The sequence below is a fragment of the Protopterus annectens genome, chromosome 5.part1 (genome assembly GCF_019279795.1).
Source record: "Protopterus annectens isolate FY-2018-M chromosome 5.part1, PAN1.0, whole genome shotgun sequence".
In the NCBI taxonomy this organism is placed as follows: domain Eukaryota; kingdom Metazoa; phylum Chordata; order Ceratodontiformes; family Protopteridae; genus Protopterus; species Protopterus annectens.
In genome coordinates this window covers 644,140,311-644,164,457 of record NC_056736.1, presented here as the reverse complement: position 1 = coordinate 644,164,457, position 24,147 = coordinate 644,140,311, and the positions used below count along the sequence as shown (strand labels likewise).

Sequence of the window (24,147 nt, the reverse complement as noted above, 5' to 3'; positions counted from 1 at the left end):
GATATTGTGATTGGTTCCTCTAAATGGGCTCCCATCATAACTTTGGGAGGAGATGATGAGACCGTGAGAATAAGGCTCAGACTCAAGAGACAGAATTAAAAAAGAACTTAAATTTGAATGGATTTTTGTGTGCAGTACATAACATGGTTTCCATCTCTGTCACAGAAACTAGCAACATGGTGGCAGCCGCTGGAAATGATTCACTTTACTCCATTGCAGTATTCATTGATGAACTATGGAATGAAGACACTCAGATGTGGCCTGATTTTCTTCACTCATTCACTGTGTCAGAAATCAACCGTGAAGGGGGGCGTGGCCAAGGATGAACACAGGATAGCAGCAGATTTCTTCAGCTCCACCAACATAACTACACTGACAGGAAATACTTTAAAATTCAACTAATGTAATAATTTTCTTTCTAAAAATGTTTGGAATATCAGTATCTTGAATGATATCTAAAAAAGAAAGACAATTTAAATAATTTTCCTGTCAGAAATCTTCTTGGAAATTTCTCTTTCATCACCTCTGTTCAGAATGAGTTCCAGTAAGGCTAACAGTCAGGATTCCAGCATCAAGAAAGAGCTTCAGTCTTTAGTATCAACTATTCAGCAACTAACAACTAAAATGGACAGACTGGATGTTAAAATTGCTAACTTTATAGAAAAAAACACAAAACAAATGGATTTGTTACATCAAGACTTACAACATCAGAAAGCTCAGATTACAGGTATAGAAGAGACTTTTGATATGGACAACAGAATTCAGGAAGAAGAAATTAACATTGAATTTTTATTGAAACAGAACACACACCTTCAATCCAAACTAGATGACCGGGAAAACAGATCCAGACGCAATAATATAAGGATTTTTGGACTGCCAGAAAATATAGAAGGTAACAACATTACTTCCTTTTTAAATACTTGGCTTCCCAAAACTTTAGATCTGTCAGAAGCATTTTCTTTTGGTATTGAAAGAGCTCATAGGTCTTTATCTAATTCTAATACAAATAAAAAGTATCCTAGATCAGTTATTGTAAGATTTTTATCATCTTATGACAAGGAGATGGTATTAAAATCTGCATGGGCTAAAGCACCTATAAAAATTAATGAGGCAACTGTGCGTTTTGACAATGACTATTCTTCCTTGGTAATAACAAAAAGAAAAGTTTTTTTGCCATTTATAAGAGAGCTTAAGAAAGCACAGTCCAAAACTCATCTTCTATTTCCCTCCAAACTAAAAATCTTTTTACCAGATGGCCCTAGAATTTTTGAAGACTTGGACTCTGCTTTGCTGTATATTAAAAAAAATAAAATATTAGATAAAATAGAAGATATGGAATGGGCAAGTCCTTCGCTAAAGAGGATGGCAACAGGAACTTCTTGGAAGACTTCAGAGAAGCAAAAAAGACTAAAAAACAAATAACATGTTCTATATTTCTTTGAACTCTTTAATTACAGTTACTACATTTTCAAGAAAGCCACAAATATCTTAAGGATTTATTCAAAGTTACTTTTTTATGTGCAAATAATTGATTTTGTTTTATAAATAATCAAACTTTCTGAGGAACAAATAACCTGCTATGAATCAACTTGTTTCTCTTTGTGATAAAGAGACCTAAGGTTAGTAATTTGATACATTTCCTTTCTCTTCTTGTTTTAAATAATGGCATTCTCTTTAAACTATACATTTAGAGAGGGGTGGGGGAGGGCAGGGAGAGAGGTTTGATGAAAAATATGAAATAAGGGGAAAAATAATTTATTAGTTCTTTAAAATTATTTATGCTATTTAAATACTGTTGCTAAATATTATACCATGACTTAATTACTTAACACATGATTTCAAATAATATGTCATGATATAATTACAGTTAACTAGAACTAAAGTAGTTGAAAGTAATATATCTCATGTTCTACTTTATTAAAACAAACAGCAAGTAATATATCTTTGTAGATACTCTTTGTAGGTCCCTTTTCTCTCTCTCTCTCTCTCTCTCTTATCTATAAAGTTATATGCTTCTGATAATACTGATATGTGTATGTAATAAGATCTGTATGAGAAAATGAAATGGGGCATATAAAAATAAGTTGTGTTTATGTTAAACAACTGTAGGCTTGGTTTCACTGTCATAGAGACTGTAATGACTTGTAAAATGCTTCGAGAAGGTTTTGAACTGTTTAGATTCATTTGTATTACAAAATGAATGTCAGTCACTAAAATTCCCACCAGAATGTTATGGGAGACAATCTGGGATGTGGGTTTCCTCGTGAATAGTGTCCTCGAGTCGTTTTAAAAGCTTCAACACTCAGAATACACGCAGAGAAGCTGAAAGCAGCCATTTTGAACTTTGACCCCTGATTTCACACTGACACATCGCAGATTCAAGAAGTAAACTGTTTCAGGAAGTAGAACTGCTGTAAATGCGACTTTGTGATGAAAAACGAACTTTATGACACCTAAATGTGAGTTTTTCTTTATAATAACTTACTTATTTAAGATGTAATTTATAAAATATAAAAGTTATAATGATTTTAAATGACTTAATATGCCATAGTAAACAAATGAGATATTTTAGAAGGCATAGAAGGTAAAACACATGTACACTTGTTTTTGAAAGCTTATATGACTGCAGCACTTTAATGTATATAAATGCTTATGATTTAAACATATCTAATGTTATAAATCATTTGCCTTGACTAACAGACAAGTGCATGTATCATTATGATTATATTTCAGAAGAAATTGTCATGTGACATATTTTAAAGCTGCAGTTCAGATATATAAAATACAGATGGCTTTCATCACTATGATTTATGTATAACTAGGAATCAACATGGCTTTGCAGTATGTTCTTTTAACTTATGCATAAGAATAAATATTTTATTTAATTGGCAATAATAAATATGAGAAGGAAGCTTTTGGTGCAAGTAATTTAAAGTTTTAAAAGCTTTTAACTGTATTACTATGGCAGAAAATGGGAATACCCTAATATAAGTAATGTCTGAACCATAATAGCCTAAGATAATATATGTTATTGAATTCAAATGAACATAAACATATAATAAGAACGTATTCTTACAGACTTTATTAAACTACCATATGGATATTCCCTTTTTTTTTTTCTCTCTCTCTCTCTCTCTCTCTCTCTGTCTTCTTTGCTCCCATTATCAAGATTGTTAGAATGCTATTTTGATTATGAGTGTATTATACAGAATAGATGTACATAGCAATATTAGTTGTTTCTAAATGTTTTTATATGTTTATATGAAGCTGTTATATAAATTGTTTAGCTTTGTTATAATAGATAATCAAATTAAATGAGGTTAACTTTAGTTAATTATAGTTAGTATTGAATTCATTTGGTGGCAGCTGAAGTACTGCTGCTTAGGATAGGGGGATAACTTGAGTGGTATTTGCTACTCGAAGTTGGAGTTTTCAACTCCAGGCTGGGTGCAATGTTTAATCCAAACATTATTTTCACTTGATTATTGTTGTATGTATATAGTTTTGACATCCATATCACATTTTATAAACTCATTGTCACTACAAATAAAAGTGAAACTTACACAAAATTCCATAAGATTTTCACTAAATACAGCTATAATTAATGGAACACCTAAAGGAGGAGACATAATAATACTTATTTTGCTAATTGTTATTCTGATTATATGTTTTATATGTTTATAAAAGTTAAATGGTATCTCTAAAAGGAATTTCTTTAAACATTAATGGATTGAATAACCCATGTAAAAGGTCAAGTTTAATGAGATACATTAATTTGCATAGAGCCAACTTAATATTCCTTCAAGAAACACATCTCCTGAAAAAGGATATAGATAAATTAGCCACTAATAAATATACAGTCTTGGTTAGCTCAGAACACACACAGAAAAAAAGAGGAGTGGCTATCTTATGGAACAAAAATATGCCCATACCTAAAACTATTAAGTCTTATAAAGATGATAAAGGAATGTTTTGTATGGTTACAATACAGATTAATGGGAAAGTATATACATTAATCAATGTATATTGGATACCAGGAATTGGCATTAATACAGTGAAACACCATCTCAATAAGATTATATCATTTTCTATAGGAGATATTATTTTAGCAGGTGACTTTAATTGTATCCTACATGAAAAGATACTACTACTATAGGAAAAAGGAAAATTACATCTAATGCAAAACATTTAAAGGATTTTATTAATTTATATCATTTGAATGATATTAATAATCAGATAGATTCTAAATCATTACCATACACTTTTTTTCTAACAGATATAAAACTTATTCAAGAATAGATAGAGTCTTTATTTCTAACCAAATGGTAACAGACTTAATTAATTCCAAAATCATTTCTTGTCCTATATCAGATCATAATTCAATTGTCTTTGAATTTATGGTAACGAGTACTTATAATGTCCAGATCAAAAGAATACCAGCATACTTGACTCAACTAAAGGACTATAAAGATTATATACTTACAGAGGTGCAACATTTCTTAGACTTAAACACTACACCTGATGTCTCCATTGTTTACATTTGGGATGCTTTAAAATCATATTTATATGGACAAAGTATCAGATGGTATAATAATAAAAGGAAATCTTGGGACAAGGAATTACTAGATATTCAAAGCAAATTAGACTCATATAAACATAATAATAAAGAAAATATTATGGACAAAATAGTCATTGAGGAAATAAATAAATTAAATGAAAAATACAAAGAAATTTTAACCCATAAAGTCAAAATAACATTAGAGAAATATAAGTTTTTGTCTTACTCAATAAGTCCCAAATACTTGCATAGACTTAAAAATAAAACAAAAAGGCTGAATAAACAAAATCATATCAAAGAAATTTTCTCTCCAGGGAAAAAGAAGAATGTTTCTAGTTTACCAGAAATATTAGATGAATTTAGAAATCACTTTCATAAAATTAATCACAATAACATTAACATGGATTCTAAAGATAAAATAAAGAAATTTATAACTACAAACATGAACAAAAAACTTAATAAACAACAGACTAAACTAATAGATAAAAATATTTCATATACAGAGGTTATTACACAAATAAACAAACTTAAATCAAACAAAGCACCAGGTAATTATGGTATTATACCAGAGATTTATAAAATTCTTCCTAAAAGTACTTACTCATTAATACATAGGGTTTTCATTTTAGCTCAAAATGAGTTAACAACTCCCCCATCCTGGCAATACACATTTATTTCACCAATTTTAAAACCCAATAAAGACCCAATCAGATGCACTTCATATAAACCTATTTCATTACTTAATGTTGACTATAAAATGTTTATGAGTATTTTTGCTGATAGATTAAAGACAATCATTCCAGGTATAATAGATATAGATCAGACAGGCTTTATTATAAATAGAAATACTTTTGATAATATAAGGAGAACTTTAACGTTAATTGATTATGCAAACAGGAAAAAGAAAGACTTAACACTTATTAGTCTTGATATAAGTTCAGCATTTGACTTAGTAAGTTGGGACTACTTGTTTATCTTATTGAAGTGTACAAATTTCTCTGATGCATTTGTGAATCTAATTGAACATCTATATAAAGGAGCATTGGCTTATATTAAGATAGGAACATATGTCTCACAAAAAATACCCATATTAAAAGGTACAAAACAAGGGTGTCCACTCTCCACTATTATTAACTTTAATAATGGAGCCTTGGGCTAATTTGATTAGAAACAGCACTGATATAGAAGGATTTGATATAGATGAAAATACAATATCTAAAATTCAACTTTTTGCAGATGATGTTCTAATTACGTCAGCAGGAACTAACTCTTCTATGCAGTCATTATTTGATAAAATGACAGATTTTAAAAATATCTCTGGTTTGATATTTAATGAAGAAAAAACTAAAATATTACCAATATACACACGAAAAAATGTCCTCACTAATGATTTTCACAAATATATACCCAACTCAGGTCAGATAACTTACTTAGGTATAATATTAACTAAACATATTAAATCTATTATACATAATAATTATAGTAACTGTCTTCATAATATACAAAATCTTTTCAATAGCTTGGACAATATGTTTTTTATCATGGAAGAGAGACTCACAATTATTAAAATGATAATATTCCCTAAGATATTATACTTAATACAATCAATAATACTCCCACCTACAAAAATAATTATTAAGAAATTGAATTCACTAATGTTAAATTTCTTATGGGCACCTAATAGACCTAGGATTGCATTAAAGAAACATACAAATAGCTGGTCTCAAGGGGGCATTTCATTTCCAGACTTTAATTTATATACTATCTCTTCTATTATAAAAGTTATTACTTTGTTAATAGATCAGTCATATGTTGCAAAATGGAAAGATTATTGGGAACTAATTAGCATTCACTTCATGAAAATCTCTTTAATACATAAAAATACTATTGTAAATAACCCCATGTTATGGTTACTAAAATAATTTTGTACTTCATTTATTACACCAAAATATATAGCTAGTTACTCATTAAATATTATTATTAGATATCATAATTTTATATTTATGCATCCTAAGTATAAGGAATGGAATTTTATCCTATTCCCTATAATGTATACACAAGGTATTCTTTTATCATCCACCTCTGAAAGAATTCTTTTAGTCACAGAGAATGATTTAAAGTATTGGTATCAGTTGCTGTCTGACAATAAAGTAAAAAATTTAGACTTCTTAAAGCAAGAATTTGATTTGAGAGAAACATGTTGGTTAGAAATTCAAACTTTTAGACAACATCTTATTAATAAACTTGATTTAATGTCTTTAACAGTTAAAGAATCTGTCCCAATTCTGATTGATTACTTGATATTAAATTTACAACATAGGGTTTCTGATAAAGGTAAGCTCTCACACATACATAAAATTATTAGAGAAGAAACTCATTACAGTTCAGATACTTATTGGAATTATTTCATTTCCATTAATGGTGAATCACCAAAACAACAAGATAAACAATATATATTGGAATCTGCTTATAAAACTACTTCTTCCATTAATTGGAGACTTTTTACTTGGAAATTTTTACATAGATCTTTCTATACACCTTTAATGATGAAAAAAATAAATAATAAAGACAACTTATGTAAGAGATGTAATGTAGAAATAAATGCTGATTGGGCACATATGTTTTATGACTGTATAAAATTGAAGGAATATTGGATGTTAATCAATGATTTTTTGCAGGCTCTTTTCACAGATAATTTCATTGTCTCTAAATTACTTATATTATTTAACACTCCTGTTCCTAAAAGTGTTAAAAATTTAAACTTCCCTTATTATGGTCTATTCTAGCAGTGGCTAGAAAAATAATAACCAGAAATTGGATTTCAGATACTCCTCCTTCATTTAATGAATTTAAAAATGTTATGACTGAAGTGTGTCATATGGAATTAATGACAATAAAGTCAAAAACTACTAGAAAAACATCTTACTATATTATATGGGATACTTTACAAAACCTGTTAAAAAATCTTAGTTTCATTAGTAAGACATTACAGTTTAATCAATTGATTTGATTTGTAGTGGATGTCTCTGTAAATATTTTGGTTGTTTTATTAAATGTTATAACCATTTACATTTTAATTGCTTGTATAAGATTGTTATGATATTTATTTTGTATGTTAAAAACAATAAACTTGTTTTAAAAAAAAAAGAAATCAACCGTGAAAGCAGGAGTGTTTACTATCGCCTTATAAATCTTGGCTACAAGTTGCAGAATAAATACAGCAGTGGGGCTGGAGCCACACTGTGGTCCAAATCTTGAGGCAGGTTGAGAGTTGAGCCTTGTTTTAACTTTAGAAGTCTCGGGTATAACTTTTTTTCCAGGTATCAGAGAGAGACATTTTTTCGTCTTGTTCATTGTTAGAAATATATCAAGACTTAAAATTGATAATAATGACTGGGTTTCATGCTCTTGCTCTTGTTATGTATTTATGGTGCAATGTTTTGACTGACCGTTTAAGCCTTTATATCGTTTTGTACTTCCTGGCATTTGGCACTTTTTCTGTTGTGCTTAATTTTGCATGATTACAGTCCTTGAAAATGACTGTATGATTCCCCCATGTGTTCTGAATATTAAATGCAGAGTTTTTCAGAAATTGTAATAGAAGTAGCCTGGAGTTAAGTAACTTGAGATTGAGTAGTCCAGGCTGTGTGATAGTGCTCTGAACACTGTAGGGAGTTTCTGTAAGGTTGTTTTGTAACTTACATAGTGTTTTTTTCATGTTTGCATGAGTGTACAGCAGAACATCACCTAAAACAATCTCTCCTACTGATAGTTTATTGTAGTTTTTCCAACTTTACTGTTGTTGTATGAAGCAGTGGATATACTGCAATCAGGTAACCAAGAATGAAGATACCTAAAATAATGACTTGTTCTGTGCATTGCTTTTGTAACTGGGAAGTATAAAATGCTTTTTTAAAAGTAATCTGTTTCTTCATCTTGTAAACTTAGCAGTTGTAATGCATTACAAGACGACATTGGCAAAAGCCACCAAAATGGTTTGGATAAATTGCCATTGTTTGTAAAGAGAAGTTTATTAAATGATTCCTCTAGAGGAATGGCAGGACCCATTTCAGCTGCTGTCTGGGAAATAAATAAAAATAAAACACATTCCCATAATAGTTAGAAGTTACTGGGGAATGGTATCTGTTCAGTAGATCCTGTTGGGAGAAGACTTGGAGGCAGCTATACACTAAAAACATTTTCTTCTTACAGAGTAATTCCTGTACTGCCACTCATAAAGTAAAACTGGCGCGCTTCTTCTCATTTGTTGAATGTATGTGACTTTGATAGGTTGGAAGAAAACAATGTTCATAGCTGCACAACAGCTACACAGCACATACGGTTTCAGTTAAGATTAAATTGCAACAAGTGTCAGTTAATGAGTAAGCACATGTGCAGAAGTGTAGGAAATAGAAAGGAAAACCAGTCTGGCCATTAGCAACCATCTTGTGAAAGCATTCCCTCTAAAAAAAGCTCACCCAACACCATTGAATGAACAGATTTTCAAAAGCAATCTGTGGATCCCTGGTCTTACACACACAATTAGGTAAATGGGTAGACTGGGGCAAAGTGTCCACTCTTCTCTTGAGATCCCTTTATCACCAGGGGTAGCTGAATCCTACCCAGTTGAAGGAGGCCAGTTTGTCTAACCTTTAACCAGTCTTCCCTCCAGATTTAGCTTTGCTAGTCTGCCCTTCCACACCCAAAGAACATGGCTGCAATTGCTTAGCCTGCACTCCCAACTCCTTGCTTGAGAAAGCAAAAAATAAATCCACTTTGGAAAAAACAGAAAATGCTTGACCCCTGGTGTGCTCACTTGTCTAGGCCAGCAAGATTCTAGCTTCTGTAAGGTACCTCTCCTCCTTGTTTTTATGAAGAAGGGTGACTTACTTTGCTGTTCCTCTTGTTAGTTCCTGTGTTGAAAAAAATGAATATCTAGCCTTTTAAAGTCTATATCAATTAGCCAGCTTCTTATTAGTAATCTTCCACCACTATCTACTTCTTCTATGTCTGTACTACTGTTTCCCCTTTTCTTCCAAAACCCCCATCCTATTAAGCATCCTACATTCTCTCAGGCAAGTCCATTGGGCCTTTGATATCTTGGCCCTCTTTCATTAAAGATCGTGTTCAAAGGCACGGGACAGAACTGAGGTTCATAGAGGTTCATAGAGTAGTACTAGGCTAACTGCCCTTGTGAGCTATTTTAAGCCTAGTCAATTATACCTTGTGAGACTCAAACCCTGCACTTTGTGTTTGTAAGGCAAACACCTTAACCATTAGGCAAACCTCCCAACCCCAGAGCACTGCCTTTGTGCACCTGTACCACATAGTCTACTTTACAATGCTTATTGTATTTCTGTTTCTTAAGCTACAGCAGTTAATAACAACTTTTAAAAGTAATTTTGATTACCCACAGTGCTTCGTTATTAATTGATGTTCATAGGTGACAGTGATATCATTGGAGTGTGCCACCTTTATTTTAAGACGATGCTTCATATAAAGTATCATAAACATAAATTTAAATAAGTTTTTGAACCCTCTTTATCCTGGTATCACTTGGCAATTGTTTACATTCAGCTCTCCAGTCTTTCTTTACTGAAAATTAAAGCTGAAGAAAGTTAATAACTGAATATGAGTTTTCCATTTCTATCTTGCTTATCTCACTTGAAGTAAGTTGAGAGCATTCAACTGACTTATTTGTTAAAGTTTTCTCAGCTTTCTTTTTTAGTGTCTTTTTTTCCTTTATCTTTACTTGGTAGATCTGTCATATGTTTTTTATTACTATTATTATTTTTTTTGCCAGTCCTTGTTTTCTTACTGCTGAGCTTGTATTAGCATCCTCAAATTGTATCTCATGATGACAATAATTAGGCAAGCAGGAAACAGTACATGCTTCACAACATCAAAGAAAGTAAGTTATATAAATATATTAACTAACTTATGTGCTCACTAGAATTGTACCAAGATCAGATTAGCATTTTTAATTTTTGTTAATGGAAAGATCAGGCACCACTGACCTTTGAATGTGATCAGTGCACAGCATGGAAGTATGAATCTGTTTTGGCAGTTGCATCATGCTACTCTATCAGTTTTTTTCTGACTCTTAAAAAGGCCATGAAAGAAGGTGGTGGTTGCTCTTTGGTGTTTCTAGACCTAAACCTGAGGCACTTAAATGCAATCTTTCCAAACCCCAGAGACCTCCCAGACATTCTACCTGTGAAAATGATCCTCAGCAAGCCTGAAAGCACAAAACGAACACTTAACACCGTACATACAGACACATGTTGTGGATCCTCTACTACCAACCCCATAAGGCAAGCCAATACACTACCCAGGACTCTAGTTGGAGGGGACTCCATTGTATGACATACTGACACCCCACTCATCAGACTGAGCAAGGAGAAAAATAGCAGTCATGTGCCTACCAGGAGCTAGGATCCACCAAATTACACATACACTCAAGTCATTACACCCCATGTACCAGTATGATTCAGTCAGATGAGCAGCTGGCTCAACCAGTGCCCTGTTCTGGTACCATGAACCAACACCCCACCTCTTCAGCCCTTCAGATGAGCAGCAAAAAACAAAAAAAAAATGCTACTGACACACCAATCAGGTGGTCAGATGCACAACACGCCCTCCCCGCCTAGCCATTCAGATTCCATTTCTGTGCCCTGATCCTCTTCTATTTCTTTCTTTTTTTACATAAAATGATCTGGTTATAAACTGTAGCAAACTGCTTGTTACAAATGTAGTAAAGAGCTGCAATAGTTTAACCCTGCCTGCATTACAGTACTCAGGTTTTAGTTTAAAGAAAAAAAAGCTGTTTTTTTTGTTAACTTTTAAACTTTAGCAAGCTGCTTGCTGCAGCTTAAACCACACAAAGAGTGCTACAATGCTCAGGTTTGATCCGCAAATGCAATATGCGAGCAATAATGCCCGACAACGTGTGTGTTAATGTGTAATTAATGCCTGCCCAGGAAGGGAGTTAATTACACATCAACACACACCCTAGAGGGCATTATTGCACTTTGAGGATGGGCTCTCTATAAAATTGTTGTGTTTTACTTACTTATTTTTATATTTTTATTACTATATTATTTTTGTTTTATAGATTTTTGATGTAAAATAGTTCCTTCGTCTAATGTTTCAAAGTTGCTGTAGTATATGTTAATGATGTTAGAGGAAGCATTTTACATATAAAATATATAATTTTTTTAAATATCTAGACATCGCCTTTAATTTTTGGTCCGTTACTGCTAAAAATGTGTGGTTTCTTGCCCCAGTCATTGGGGATTGAAGTGGTTAAATAATTACATACATTTGACTGCCAGATTTTATTTCCTTCAGAAAATTCATGTTAACACAAATCAACTAACTTTGTAATTTTTATAACTAGGATATTTAAAATCTATTCCAATGTTTGAGCCTTTGTTCCCCCTTTATTTCAGGCTTTATCCAGATTTCATGAGCTAAAAGTTTGAGAGGTACACCAACCTCTTATCGGCTGCTGCCAGTGGTCCATCATCTGACTGTCTCTCCCTCTCTCTCTGTCTCTCTCTCTGTCTCTCTCTCTCTCTCTCTCACACACACACACACACACACACACACACACACACACACACACACACACACACACACACACACACACACACACACACACACACCATCTTCCATTTCAGAAAGATGCATGCTAAATGCTAACACAAGTCCTATTATTGAAGGAACTTTGTGATTTTTTTTAAGAGAAATGTATTCCTCTTTTGAGCTTTTGTTCCCCTTTTATTTTAGGTTTTAGCCAGTTAACTTGATCTAAGAGGTGAGATGTATGTAAACCTCCTCAATGCTGCTGTTACTTGATCACTTGCACTCTTCTCTCTCTCTCTCTCTCTCTCTCTCTCTATCTCACTCAAACACACCTCACTTTTATGCACACATTCACACACACAGAAACATACACCCAAACACTTTCTTCTGTTCTTGCTAAACAGCAAAAGCACTGTTTAGCAAGTGTAAAATAACTGCTCACACACATGGGCATAAACAAACACACACACTTTTGTTTTCTAGTTTTCTTTTTTTTTTAAATATTAAGAATGAACAAAACCACCGGCAGAAACCAGAACCCAAGTCCATAAAAACACAAATGAACTATTCCAAAAAAAAAGATGGACTCAGGAACAGCAAAATGATCCAGAATAACGAATAAACCCTTATTTATTATAGGCAAACAGACATAAGCAGTTTTGCAGTAAACTGCTTCTTCAGATATATTACACCATTCATGTGAGCTCAATTAAATACAAAATACTCCGCCCAACAAACAAATCACCAGTCAGAAAATATTTAAAGGCATACACACATATAATGAAACTTTATACACAAGTATAAAACACAATTCATGTAAAGCTAATAAATATATGTGCACAAAATAAAAATAAAAATAATTTTATTTATGCATATATATTTATTAGTTTTACATCAGCTGTGTTTTTTTGGAATAGTTTTTTAAGAATATATTTACACTCACTAAACAGCAAATGCACTGCTTACTGAATATAAATAATAGCAGCCATCAGTTTTTTTTTTCTGGCCAAGCTCCACGGCAGCTTGATATGCTAACGTGAAGCTGTGGCCTCATTTTTCAGTGGGCATTGCTTGTATATTAACACCCAGCTTGAGAATGTTCTTACTCCAGTCAGTGTGCTGATGTACAGTTTACTCATTCTCTAACGGCTGATCACACCTCCCATCACTTTGCACCTGGGGCAACTGCCTTTCTTGCCCCATCCTAGCTATACTACTGGATTCAGTCATAGTCCATGTAGGTGTAAATGACCTGAAATGTACTTCCTAGACTATGTGAAGCCTGACATTATGGAGCTCTTGAGCTGTGTGTCACAGGCTAGTATGCCCCTTGCATTGAGCAGTATTCCACCTTTACCAAGGATGATGCCACAGTATGAACACAAGGTGACTGTCTTTAATAATTGGCTTACTTTTTGGTGTCAGTCTAGGGATATTGAATATTCATCAATGTGGGAGGAAACCATGTTGCTTTACCAAGGATGACTTGCACCTGTCTCTTGTAGGCTTTTGAATATTGGCTAAGACATTGCACTCCACTATAGAGCCTTTTCTTGGCAATGCCAAATTGATAAACCTTGCAATATAGCAACATTTACCCAAGGAAATCTGAAGGTGTTACTGCTCAATGCCAGGAGTCTATCACTCCACCCAAGATCTCCTCACATTGGAGAATGCAGATATCTTTGCAGTTACTGAGACATGGTTTAAAGCTGCAGAGAGTACCCCAGAAGTGCAAGGCTTCTGTGCCTTCCACACATTCAAAACAGCAACTGCACAGAGAAGGACTAAAGGTGGGTGTGTCTTGATCTACGTCAGTAATGAGCATACCTGTAGGTTGGTTAAACAGGATAATACACTGGAGTTCCTCCACATCCAGATTTCTATAGGTAAGTCTCATACCATATCCTAACAAGCTGTAGGTCACCCTGCATATCCCATGAAACCCATAGCTCATACTTAGATCTACTGGAGATGCTCATCATTGGACCAAATATCATAGTCATGGGGGATTTTAATTATCCCTCAATAAACTGAGAATCCCACACATTTCCAAATTTGCAGGTGCAGAGATTCCTAGGCTTAGTAAACATAAACAGCCTGGGCCAGTTAGTGCATATACCTACTTGAGGTGCAAATATATTGGACCTGCCACTCACAAATATGGGAGAATGCTGCATTCCTAACCCCCAGTGTTTTGTGTCCTCTCAGGTAAGGTCAGACCACAAAGCAGTGATCTTTGAAAAAAGAATCAGTTCTGTAACCCAGGCAAACCTCCAACATTTAGAAACTACGCCAAGGTAAATTACCTTTTATTAAGTTTATAGGTTCATAGGTAGGTACTAGGCTATCTGCCCAAGGGCATTTATAAGCCTAGCCAGAATGTGTTGGCTTTTGCCTCCCCTTTAAATTAGTTTCCTGGGCCTCTGTCTAGCAGGGCCACTGAAGTGATCCCAGGGGTAAACCTACGATTTCCCATCCACTCGTCAAGATTTCTCTTGAAGAGAGTCAGCAAGGGGCTCAGCCTAACATAAATTGGGATTCTATTCCAGAGCAAGGGAAGTCTCTGAGACAGGAATCTATCCCTCCAGCATGTCCTGTTAATTGTTATGCTGAGGTTTAGTTCACTGGAGTGGGTGGCTCTAAAAGATTTGGTTTTCTTGAGGTGGAGCATGTCCATTAATTCCGGATTGGACATGGCCTTATACGTCAGGCAGAGATCACCTCTGAGCAGGCGGTAAGCAACCGAGTAAAGATGGAGTTTTTTTAGACGAGCTGCATAGGCCATCTCTTTGAGGCCCATGATCCTCTTGGTGAGATACTTCTGTACTCTTTCCAGCTGTTGCAGGTATCGAGTAAGGTACATTCCAAATGGGGTACTGTATTCTATTATGGGTCTAATGAGTGATGAGTAGAGGGGCACAATGACCTCTCTTGATCTAGAGGTGAACCCTTTTGTGATTAGGTGGGCTACATAGAAGGAATTTCTAACCACTTTGGCTATGTGAATATCGAAGGAGAGGTTGCTATCTACCTGGGTCCCTAGGTTCCTAATTACATCTTCCGCACTTAGTGGATTACCCCCTATGTGATAATTCGTGGGCACTTTGTTTTTCCCAAAGGGGATGACTATGCATTTTTTGGCATTCAGCTTGAGGCAACCCTGTCAAAATTTCAAGACCATCCAAACCCAGATAACACAGTAATCTATGCAGCATTAGTAACAGAAGCTCTGTACAACCACATCAGTGACTGCATAGAGGCTGCTTTGCTTACCAAAAGTAAGCACAAAACTAACTAAAAAAAAACTAAACCACTCTCATGGAATAAAAAATTAAACAGGTTGTACACCTAAAGAAAAAAGTTCTAGCTAAAATTAGTAAGTGTAACACCAAAAAAAGATAAAAACTGTTGTCATCAAACTGAATAGACAACTAAGAGAACTAATCAAGTCCAACAAAACAAATTTTGAGGTTAAGATAGTGTCCCAGGCCAAGAACAACCATAAGGACGTCTTTATCTATGTCTCAATTCCCAAAGGCAGCACACAACAGTGTGCTGAACTGTTGGTAAATGGAGCCATGTTCATGGAACCAGGAGATATAGCAGATCTTCTGGCTGACAAATTCAGCTTTAACTTTACCTCCCTCTCACACCCAGCTTCTGCCCCCCCCCCCCCCCCAGGAATACCATCTAACATAATCCATCCAACTATCAGCAGAGAGCAAGTTTTGAATGTGATCTCTGAATCCAAGAATAAGCTTTAATGGGCCCTGATAATACCCCAGAATGCCTTTTAAATAGCCTGAAATATGATCTGTTAGGGCCACTGGAGTTACTATTTAACCATAGCTTCTACACAGGCTTTGTGCCATGCAATTGGAAGACTGCAGAGGTCAGTACAAGGGCAGGCCATCAATGGACCCTGGAAACTACAGACATATTAGTCTGACTAATCACATGTGTGAAGTCATGGAAAGAATTATCATGGAAGTGATTAACAATGACAAAGGAAACATTCAGACACTGAACTCAACTCAGTTTGGTTTCATCAAAGGAAGGTCATGCCTACTGAACCTTGTAGGCATTTTTGAGAAGGTCGTCAAGGCAATGACTGTGGGCAAAATGGAACATACTACCTGCCTTGACCTAGCTAAAGCATGTGATAACATATCCCAGTCAGGCATTGTAACCAAAGTCATGGAATTAGGCATAAACCCTTATGTAACTCTGTGAATAAGCAACTGTCTCACCGACAGGACTGAGGAAATTAGGATTGGAGAGACTACCTCCACAAAGAGGCCAGTCACTAGTGTTGTCCCTTATTTCTTTCTGCTGGGTCTACTCTTATTTGGCATTTATTTTTCAGAAGTCATGGCCTCTAGCTTACATAGTTTGCAGATGACTGCAAACTAGGAGCAATCATAGAACCCCCCCCCCCCCCAGGATGCTAACCTCTTACAGCAAGGTCTAACAGACAAATGAATGGTGTTAAAGTCCAAGCTTAAAACTCACTGCCAAGAAGCGCATAAATAGTTTCTTTTGGGAAGTTGGCCATCCATGGAAACTACCCTATTAATAAAATATCCCTAGAAGTAGAAGTGATAGTCAGGAATTTGGGGAATTGTGTAGATAATAACCTGGCTTTCTGCCAATATGCTTTTCTGCTAGTAAGAAAATGATTTTATGCTGCTCAATTTATAAGTAAGGGCATGGCTTTAAGGTCCAGGGAAGTCAGCATTCGACTGCACTCAGCCCTCATCAGACCTGTCATTGAGTATAACGCCCCCTTCAGTATGTACCTGACCAGGCACATTCAACAGCTGCAATGTCCACAGAGGTTCCTCACAAAAGCAATACAGGACATAAACACAGTGTCCTATGTAGATTGCCTCAGAGTTCTGTACTCTTATTTCCTATAGATTGCTGCAAAACCATTTATGCATGCCATACAAGACATCCTTGGATCCTGCTCTGATGGATCTTTTGAATGGTTGCAAAATGAACAGCACCAAAACTAATTGATCTGAGAATTTAAACTTTATTTATGACTCAAATAGCATGTGTTGGAGGCAGAGGTGTGTCTCAGAGAATCCCTATTCTCTGGAATAGGCTTACTATCCATGTGAAGCAGAACCCTTCCCTAACTGTATTCAAGGACAGCCTAGACCACTGGATGGGAAATCAGGACCCCAGTCTTACACCTGTGTGTCTGATGGACAGAGGCAGTTGTTAATTATGCCTTAACTAACACACACCCTTTAAAATAACCTTTAACTCTCAGTAACTTGTTTGATATGTTTGGTTTGCATGACTAGGATTATGAAGACCCCAGTGGCCATTAGCCTAGTATATTCGTATGAACCTATGAACCAATCTGTTGATCTCAATCATTGTTGAGACTATAAGGTAAGGAGTTCCAGAACAGATCTTGCTGCTGCAGTCTTCTGTCCACTGAAAGTTACCTAAAGTTGCAGTCACTGCTGAAATTCAGAGTTGCAGAAGTGTAATGTGATTGGAGCTAACACATTACATTAGAAAGTTTTAAACTAAAATAATTTCTTCTGCTGGTGGAAAGTGTATCACCAAATTAGTTACAGTCTCAGTTCTCTGGCTAATTGTTTATCAGTTACAGGAAGGTTTCTTTTTCTAAAACGATAAGTAGCGACGATAAAAAGATGACGATAAAAAGATTTGCTTCGTTTCCTAACACTACTGCATGCTGTACAGGAGCTGCTGGACTCCACTCCCTCAGCGACTCCTGTTAAGCTGTGCGGTTATGTGAATGAATCTATGGATTTACACTGGTCCTGGGAGGCTGATGAAGATTTGTTTTTAAATAAAGAGGGGGTGGCGTTTGTGTCTTAAAGCAAATGAATTGATAATTCATTTAAAAGGTTTACAGCATTGGGTTATTTAAAGACATTTGAGCCTTTTGTTATAGCCCCGCAAGAGACAAATTTAGGGGAACAAGAGCATGCTGCAGTGTTAAGGGACTACTGATCCTGAGGACGTAGCTGTACTTTCCATGGTGCAAGGTACAGAGGGAGTGATGTTACTGATTTGCAACCAGTGCTCCTTGACATTAGAAGGTATCACAGTGGATGTACAAGGGTGTTATACTGGAATGGATGACTATATTGGTGCAAGTTATAATATAGAATAGAAAATCAAAGTCTTAATTTAGCCACTCCCTTGAACTGCACTGAAAGGATTTAGAGAAATAACAATTTACTGAAAGGATTTAGAAAAATAATAATTGTTTTCTTGAAAGCCTAGCAGTGTGTATGAAAGACTGGAATTTATTTTATTTTATTTATTTATCCTTTGATGACCAGGTTAGTCCTACTGTTTTCAGGGGAGTTTCAAGGTGGTATTTACACTTCTTGGGGAAATTTGGTCAGGGCATCAAGAACTTCTGCTGTTCTTTCTGATAGGTGCCATGGGATCTTTTATATCCACCTGAGCCACCACCATCTCAAGCAGGTAGGACCATGGTTTAACGTCTCATTCAAAGGACGATGCACTCAGAAGTGCAGCACCCCTCATATACTGCACTGTAGAAATAAAATAGTCTTCTGCACCAAAGGCTACCTGCTGTGCCACTTACATCACCAATGGCTATCTGCTGTACCACTTACATCACCAAAGGCTACCTGCTGTACCACTTATATCACCAACAGCTACCTGCTCTACCACTTACATCACCAATGGCTATCTGCTGTACCACTTACATCACCAAAGGCTACCTGCTGTACCACGTACATCACCAACATCTTTCTGCTGTACTACTTACATCACCAAAGGCTACCTGCTGTACCACATACATCACCAACAGCTACCTGCTGTGCCACTTATATCACCAACGGCTATCTGCTGTAACATTTGCATCACCAAGGCTACCTGCTGTACCACTTAAATCACCAACGGCTATCTAATGTACCACTTACACTACCAATGGCTACCTGCTGTGCCACTAACATCACCAACGGCTATCTGCTGTACCACTTACATCACCAACAGCTACCTGCTGTGCCACTTATATCACCAACGGCTATCTGCTGTAACATTTGCATCACCAAGGCTACCTGCTGTACCACTTAAATCACCAACGGCTATCTAATGTACCACTTACACTACCAAAGGCTACCTGCTGTGCCACTAACATCACCAACGGCTACCTGCTGTACCACTTACATCATTAATGGCTACCTGCTGTACCACTTACATCACCAAAGGCTACCTGCTGTGCCACTTACATCACCAACAGCTATCTGCTGTACCACTTACATCACCAAAGGATACCTGCTGTACCACTTACATTACCAACAGCTACCTGGTGTACCACTTACACTGCTGCTATGTTGTTATGAATGTATCAAAGATTTGAAGTGGACTTTGGACATGTCATGTACCATATATAGGATGATATGAGGTACTTATGTTAAGATGGTGGGAATGACTTCTATTTATGAGCAGATAAGAAACCTAGCAGTGATGGAGACAAAGTGGCTTGAATGCACACTATGGGCTAGATGATGAAATGGGGGCATTAGAGCAGAAACCAAAGTAGCTCCATTTGCAGAGAATGTAAAAGACAGCAGATTATGGTGATTCAGGTACATGTACAGGAAACCAGAAGACAATCTGGTAAGGAATGTTTGGGACTGACAAGAAGAAGGCAAGAGAAGAGGAGATGACAGCATCCATCAAAATGGATGGACTATGTGACAGATGACCTGTGGCAGGCATGATTGTTGAAGGAGATAGGAAAGTGGCACTGAATTGAGAGACGTGGAGAGAATTTACATAACACCCCAATCTTATGAAGAAAATAGAAAAAATGGGGGGGGGGGTGATGATCATGATGTTGGTATGTTATGGTACAGTGTGGTATGGTATAAAAAAATAAATAATCCACAATAAAATATAGCAGCGAGACAGCCAGGCAGTCCTTCTTCTTCCTTTTTCATAAATTTATTAGCAAAGATAAAAACATCAAACTGGGTAAGCGCTTTCGCTAATGAGCTTCATCAGACCATCTAACAAATATCCCAAACAGCACACTTTATATATAAATATAAATCAACTTTTCATTATCCAATCATATTAACACATCAATCAAACTCACAAAAAAGTTAAAGGAGCATGGCAAACATTTTTAAAACATTTCTAAAAGCGTGCATTAGTCACTGAGTATAAAAACTAATATAAACATTCAGAATAAAAAATTGTAAACATTCACAATAAGAAATTTTTAAAGTAAAAATGCTGGAGGTAAAAACAAAATAGAGAAATGTCACACATATAAATATGAACGTAAATATATGTGTTACTTCTGTACCCTCCACTTTTTAAGCAGTGTTTTTAATGAAGCCCTCTCATTCAATCCTTTTCCCCATCAGCCCTAAGGGTGATAATCCAGTTAGTTTCCTTACATTCTGTATGGTTCCTAATATCACCTTCCCTAACATGTGGCTCTATCACTTCCAAAACTCTAAAGTTGAACCTATGTGCTTTCCCTACCAGTATAATGTGCTTAGAGAGAGCATTGTGCTCTGCCTTAACTCTAACACTATAAAGATGTTCTCTTATTCTATCTCTAAAGATCCTTTTAGTCTTGCCCACATAAAATGAGTGACAAGACTCACACTCTTCCAAGTAGACAACATTAGGTGTCATACAGGTAGCTGTAGCATGGAAGACAAACATCCTGCCCAAATCTGGATGTAAAAAATCATTGGAGGCATTAATGAATGAACAAAAATTACACCTACCACACGGTTGTGTTGAACATTCAACTCCTTCCGTTTCCTTCATACTCCTACCATAGTAGAGGAGTTTCTTCAAGTTCTTCCTGTTCTTATACAGGAACCTGGGTCTCTCACCCACTAGCTCGCTTATTTCTTTATCAACCCTCAATATCGACCAATTCTTAGTGAGTATCTCAACCAATTCCTTGTTGTCACTAGTAAAGAAAAGAGGCACTTTTAAATAGCTCTTAGACTGGTCCTGTGTTACAGATCGTGTAGCACTACTACTATGTGGTCCAAAATAGGGCAGGGCTATATCCTCCCTTAAAGTACTGATGGTGGACAAGTTGTCCTGTATCTCATCCAGTCGATACCCCCTATTTTTAAGCCTTCCTCCCAGGTCCTCCATCTCTTTATGGAACCCTTTTTATCATAGGGTTTAACCTGGAGGCCCTCAGGCCTTGACCTTTAATCAGATTTTTAAAAATATAACTAGGATGCATGCTCGTTCTTGCTAACAAGGAATTCCTATAACAGGACTTCGAAAAACACCAGTATTAAGAAGACCATTATCCAATCTTTCTATATAGAGGTCCAAATACTCTATTCTATCACATGATGACATCATTGTAAATTTCAAACATTCAGTCAGACTATTCATCATGCTGTGGAATTCCAATTGTTCATGACTCCCTTTCCACAACAAAAACAAATCATCTACGAAACGTCGATAGAAAACAACATGTTGTTTATAAACATCTTTCTCAAACAATATAGTGTTCTTCCAATGTGCCAAGAACATATTGGCATAGCTATTGGCACACGAAGTGCCCATAGCTACGCCATCATTCTGAATATACATTTTGCCATTGAAGGTAAACACATTGTTCTCAAGAACTACTTCCAAAAGGTGACATATGAGATCCATCTGTCTTGGTTCATAGTCCCTATTGGCATTAAGATATTCATGAAGATACTGTACACCCAAACAATTGGGAATATTAGTAAAAAGTGATTGAACATCAAGTGTGACAAAAATCACTCCATCTAGACTATCAACATTAGTGGTACATTCATATAAATCAACAAGGAATTGTTTGGAATCCTTAAGAACCATTCTATTCTGATCTATAATAGATCGTAAGTGCTTTTCTATGTAAAGTGGCAGTGGTTCCATCACCCACCCTCCACCTGCCACAATAGGTCTCATCGGTGGATTCAAAACTAGTTTGTGGACTTTTGGTAGGCCCTGTATCAATGGTATCAATGGATTAACCACCTTCAGATATTTATAGGTGTCATCTCTGATCAACCCACTCTTTAGAGTGTCTAACAACATTTCTGAGATAGATTCCATGATATGATGAACTCCTGTAACCGTTAACAAGCTATAATACTTCTGTTCACACAACATTTCTTCCATGGATCGAACATAATGTGCACTGTCCATAACTACAATAAGGCCCCCTTTATCAGCTGGCCTTATTGAGATCCTCTCATTACCCTGTAACTTCTTCAAGGCAACCTGCTCACTATAGGTCAAATTATTCCTAACATATCTCCTGCTCTGACCCCTCTTCTTATCAAAGAACTTATATATTTCTTCTTCCGTTAGCTTCAAATATGCATCTAACAATGGGTGATTAACAGGCACATATGTGCTAAGTTTCCTGAAAGGAGGGATCTGCCCACTATTATCTCCAAACTGCATACGTAACATAATATTCCTACAAAAAACTTTCAAGTCCAAAATGGTATCCGGTAATCTACTCTCACAGGAAGGGATAAAATTTAAACCTTTATTCAACACCCTGCTTTCTTCAGGTGATAACTCATATGTTGAAATGTTCAGAATCAATGATTCCCTACATTCCCCCACATTTTCTTGATCGTTTGACCTGGGTTCCTTTCCCCCGAAAATGTGCGCTTCTGGCACTCTCGATTCATTGACCTTGTTCGCCTCAGCCCCCTGTCTATCCTGGTAGGTAGGGGAAAAGGAAGATCTCCTATCACACCACTAATGTGTTGTGAGCCACTGAGAGGGCTTCCATTCACTTTATTAACCTTAGGTCTAACAACTCTTTCTTGTGAAACAATATTATTAACAGCTTTTTTTCACAATAGTATTAGGATACAAATTTCTATTTTGATTCAAGGGTACCTCCTCCCCATTATTAAAACAATTCCCAGCAACAACATTAACTGATAATGTTTCCACACCATCAGTAACAGGTAATGCATTCAGCCCATTATCACTCACATTCTGCGAGTTCTCAGACGAGACATGAACATTACCATCAACAAAAGGAACATCAGTAGTAGTGCTAGCTCTTGCACTTATTCTATCTCGCTGCTCATTATGATGTTCATTTCTGGACCACATAAACACGTCCTGTTTCAAAATCGTTAATAACCCTTGATATCTTTACTTTCTTTTGCTGCATGAGCTTACGCTTAAAGACTGCCACACTGTCCAATAAACTCTCAAATATTGGGTTAACAATGTTCGCAGAATATTTATTTGCAATAAAGTCCTGCTTCATTCTTATTGCTTCTCTCAACCTGTTTTCTTCAGGTCTAAAAAAGTCTATCAAAAGCTTCATGTAACTTGCGCTTGCCTCCAAACTGAGTCGCTGACGAGCAAGCAACTCCAGGCACTGCGCTCCTTGTGTTGGCATATTAAGGACACATAAACCACAAGGAACAATTTTCTTTTCGAGGCACATTTCAAAATGATAGCGCTGTGCCTGTAATCTCTTTAATTTCAAGAAGTCGCGCTCCAATTCATCCATGTTCTGCTGCAACTGTTCAGTATCTTCTGATGAACCGTTGGTCTCGTCATCACAGGAACTAACCTCATACTGAAGTAGGAAGTTCTAAGAATTGGTCGATATTGAGGGTTGATAAAGAAATAGGTGAGCTAGTGGGTCAGAGACCCAGGTTCCTGTATAAGAACAGGAAGAACTTCAAGAGACTCCTCTGCTATGGTAGGAGTGTGAAGGAAACAGGAGTTGAATGTTCAACACAACCATGTGGTAGGTGTAATTTTTGTTCATTCATTAATACCTCCAATGATTTTTTACATCCAGATTTGGGCAGGGTGTTTGTCTTCCATGCTACAGCTACCTGTATGACACCTAATGTTGTCTACTTGGCAGAGTGTGAGTCTTGTCACTCATTTTATGTGGATAAGACTAACAGGGTCTTTAGAGATAGAATAAGAGAACATCTTAATATTGTTAGAGTTAA

At 36.0% G+C, this 24,147-nt stretch overlaps 1 pseudogene; it reads right to left on the bottom strand.

Moving 5' to 3' along the window:
- LOC122803245 overlaps positions 1-22,618 on the bottom strand; it is an 83,056-nt pseudogene extending 60,438 nt beyond the window's left edge.
- Positions 22,619-24,147: the final 1,529 nt, after the last annotated feature.